This window comes from Oncorhynchus masou, chromosome 13 (genome assembly GCF_036934945.1).
Source record: "Oncorhynchus masou masou isolate Uvic2021 chromosome 13, UVic_Omas_1.1, whole genome shotgun sequence".
Taxonomy (NCBI): Eukaryota; Metazoa; Chordata; class Actinopteri; order Salmoniformes; family Salmonidae; genus Oncorhynchus; species Oncorhynchus masou.
In genome coordinates this window covers 52,468,146-52,472,900 of record NC_088224.1, presented here as the reverse complement: position 1 = coordinate 52,472,900, position 4,755 = coordinate 52,468,146, and positions in this window count along the sequence as shown.

Here is a 4,755-nt window from a genome sequence, read left to right as displayed (position 1 = left end):
TCACCAGCCTGCCATTTCCTCATCGTCACTATTTCTGCTGCAATGATCTGATGTTTAGTATAGGTTTAGTTCACCCTAGATTTAGTTGAGGCCTACTTTATCAGTCCAGACAAGGATATGCGGAGAGGAAACCTCTTTAGACTGTTGAAATAACCCCCTGGATAGTGCAATAGCTCACCGTATGTGAACGTGGGTGGGTTTCTTAAGGGAGAATGACAGCAGCAGGAAGCTTGATAGTGAGTTTCCTGAAGTCTCACAAGGAGATGGAAGACATGTCGGAGGACCGGGCGAGGAAGAGGGTGGATGGCGGAGATGAATCGAGACGGAAAGAAGGGAGCAAGGTACAAACCAGAAACCGACTGGAAAATACAGAGTACTCTCTCCTTTGGGTCAAGAACAGGTCATCAGGTGAGGTGAAGGCTTCCGAGAAAATTCCCAAGTTGACTCTAGCACAGGTGGGAGTACGATTAGTGGAGAAAGTGGATCCATGCCTTAAAAAGTCATGAAGAAGGAGTTGGCTTTTGTCAATTAGGTCAAAGTATCCAGAGGTGGATATGTGTTGATTTTTTGTGTGTCTGCTGCTCAGAGGGACGAAAGTGGTGTCCTGCTTTGCTCTCCAGCGCCATTGAAAGAAGTGATGACTGGGGTGGGGTTTGAGTGTTAAGGTGGATCAATTGAAGTTGGGGATCCCTGGTGTCTGTGATGAACGCCGTTTGGTGCAACTGAGGAAACCCTGTCAGTCCTGACTTCTGATGCCGAGTGTTTGCCGGATGAAGTCATGCTGCGCTATATAAGTTATCCCGCGAGAGCTTTTGTTCCAAATCCACTATGTTGTTTCAGGTGCCAGGTTTATGGTAATGTTGTAGCAGTATGTAGGAGGGAGATTCCAAGGTGTGAGATATGTGCCGGGGGCCATAGGACAAAATACTGTGTCGTTTCAGTGTAAAAAGTGGGGTGTTTCAATTGTGGGGATGGCCATGTTGCTAGGGATCAGAAATGTCCTGTGCGAGTGAGACATATTTCAGTTTCAAGGGTGAGAGCAGTGCAGAATGTGTCATATGCTGAGGCAGTGAGGAAAGTAGAGGATGGTGGGCAAAGGGTGAGGGAGCCTGAGAGGATCCCTGTGAGTAGTAGGCCAATACAGAGTGACCCAAACAGTTTGTGCTTTAGTAAGGTTGGCTGCTTGGCATTTATTGCTATGGTCATTAATTGTACCGCACAGATGGAAAGAAGATCCCAGAAGATTAAATTGGTGGTACATTTTGGGAGAAAGTGGATCCTTGCCTTTTGGCGGATTCATTTGTGGTTTTCGGGTGGGGTGGGAAAGGAGTTGGGTGCAGTTGAGTCAGTCATGTTAGGAAATATCATTTAACCTGTTAGAGCTTTTGTGCCGAACCAACTTTACACACAGAGAAGTGTTGCTGCTCATTTTGCAGCACTTACAGTGGCCCATCAATTGATTTTTCCATATTGGACATACACCGCCTTCAGAAAGTATTCATACCCCTTGACTTATTCCACATTTTGATGTGTTACAGGCTGACTTCAAAATGGATTCCATAGATTTTTTTTCTCAACCATTTACACACAATACCCCATAATGACCCAGTTTTCACACCCCTTAGTCAATGTTTAGTGGATGCATCTTTGGCAATGATTACAGCTGTGAGTCTTTGCAGTTAAGTCTCTTAAGAGCTTTCCACACCTTTATTGTGCAACATTTGCCCATTATTCTTTTCAAAATTATTCAAGCTCTGTCAAAGAGGCTTTTTGATCATTGCTAGGCAACCATTTTCAGGTCTTGCCATAAGTAGATTTAAGTCAAAACTGTAACTCTGCTACTCAGGATCATTTAATGTCTTCTCGGTAAGCAACTCCCATGTAGATTTGGCCTTGTGTTTTAGGTTATTGTCCTGCTGAAGGGTGAATTCATCTCCTGGTGTCTAGTGGAAATGTCAAGACATCCGCCAAAGTTGGTCCCTCTCCTTGTTCGTTCGGCGGTCGACGTCACCAGTTTTCTAGCCACCGCCGATCCACTTTTCATTTTCCATTTGTTTTGTTTTCATTGTACATACCTGGTTTCCATTCCCATAATTATATGTTCCTTATTTAACCCTCTGGTTCCCCCATGGTTTTGTGCGTGTTTGTTCGTTGTAAGTTGGTCTGTATTTGTGAGCTTGATTATTTGCCTTCTTGGAACATTTGTTGTTTTTAGTCAAGTTACGTGAATTACTCATCTCTGTGTCCTGCGCCTGACTCCTCCTTAACTGACACACCTAGATGCCTTACAGGAAAGTGGATTGAACCAGGTTTTCCTCTGGGTTTATGCCTGTGCTTAGCTCCATTCCGTTGATTTTTTTTTTATCCTGAAAAACTCTCCAGTTCTTAATGATTACAAGCATACCCATAACATGATGCAGCCACCACTATGCTTGAAAATATTGAGACTGGTACTCAGTAATATGTTTAGGGCAAATACAATACAACACATCATATTCAGGACAAGAAGTGAATTGCTTTGCCAATTTTTTTGTCAGTATTAATTTATAACCTTGTTGCAAACCAGATGCATATTTTGGAATATATCTGTTTTGTATAGGCTTCCTTCTTTTCACTTAGTTTAGTATTGTGGAGTAACTACAATGTTGTTGACCCATCTTCAGATTTCTCCTATCACAGCCATTCAACTCTGTAACTGTTTTAAAGTCACCATTGGCCTCTTGGTGAAATCCCTCTCCGGCAACTGTGTTAGGTAGAACGGTATTGGTATTTTATTAGGATCTCCATTAGCTGTTGTGAAAGCAGCAGCTACTCTTCCTGAGATCCACACAAAACATGAAACATGACATAATGTAGAACATTAATAGACAACAGATCAAGGACAGAACTACATAAATTATCTTTTTAGTGACTTGGTGTATTGAAACACTGTCCAAAGTGTAATTAATAACCTCACCATGCTCAAAGGAATATTCAATGTCTGCTTAATTTTTTACCATTCTACCAATAGGTGCCCTTCTGTTTGAGGCATTGGAAAACCTCCCTTGTTGAATCTGTGTTGGAAATTCACTCCTCGACTGAGTGAACTTACAGAAAATTGTATGTGTGGGGTGGTCATTCAAAAATAATGTTAAACAATATTATTGCACAGAGTGTGTCCCTACAAATTAATATGCAACTTATTAAGCAAACTTTTACTCCTGAACTTATTTAGGATTGTTATAACAAAGGGACTGCATACTTAGTGACTCAAGACATTTCAGCTCTTCATTTTTTATTAATTTGTAAAAATCTATAATGATTATAATAATAACAATTACACTTTGACATTATGGGTGTGTAGGTCATCAGCTGCAGTACCCCTTGAAAATTAGAATAATAAAAAATATTAATAAAACAAATATATATACAAAATTATAATAATGTTTTCACAAAAGTAGTGCTCTGGGCCATTACTAGTATTAGTTGACCGATATAGATGCCTGTTGCACGAGCAAAAAAAATAAATTCTCAGCTCTGCCAAAAAAGGTATTAAATTAAGCAATAATGGTGCACTCTAATCAGATGCACTTTTAGTTTCCAAATCCGGACTTTACACCCCCAGCAGTGACGCTGCTAATTTTGCGGACATATTTCCTATCGAACAATCAGTGCCTTCATAAAGTATTGACACCCTTTGACTTTTTTCACATTTTGTTGTGTTACATCCTGAATTTAAAATTGATTACATTTTGATTTTTGATCACTGTCCTACACACAATACCCCATTATGTCAAAGTGGAATTATGTTTATTTTTTTACATATTAATTAAAAATTAAGAGCCGAAATGTCATCAGTCAATAAGTATTCCATCCTTTTGTTATGGCAAGCCGAAATAAGTTCAGGAGTAAAAATTTGCTTAACAAGTCACATATCGCATGGATTCATTGTGTGCAATAAAAGTGTTTAACATGATTTTTGAATGACTACCTCATCTCTGTAACCCACACATACAATTATCTGTAAGGTCCCCCAGTCGAGCAGTGAATTTAAAACACAGATTCAACCACAAAGACCAGGGAGGTTTTTCAATACCTCACAAAGAAGGGCACCTACTGATGCAGACATTGAATATCCCTTTGAGCATGGTGAAGTTATTAATTACACTTTGGATGGTGTATCAATACACCCAGTCACTACAAATATAATTTATGTAGTTCTGTCCTTGACTTGTTCTTTAACATCTATTAATGTTCTACATTATGTCATGTTTCATGTTTTGTGTGTACCCCAGGAAGAGTAGCTGCTGCTTTCACAACAGCTAATGGAGATCCTAATAAAATACCAATACCGTTCTTCCTAACACAGTTGCCGGAGAAGAAGGAAACCGCTCAGAGATTTCACCAAGAGGCCAATGATGACTTTTAAACAGTTACAGAGTTTAATGGCTGTGATAGAAGAAAACTGAGGATGGGTCAACAACATTGTAGTTACTCCACAATACTAAACTAATCGACAGAGTAAAAAGAAGGCAGCCTATACAGAATAAATATATTCCAAAACATGCATCCTGTTTGCAACAAGGTACTAAAGTAATTCTGAAAAAAATGTGGCAAAGCAATTATGTTTGGGGCAAATCCAATACAACACATTACTGAGTACCACTCTTCATATTTTTAATGCATGGGGGTGGCTGCATGGTCTTATGGGTAGGCTTGTAATTGTTAAGGACTAAGGAGTTTTTCAGGATAAAAAAAGAAAACTGAATGGAATTA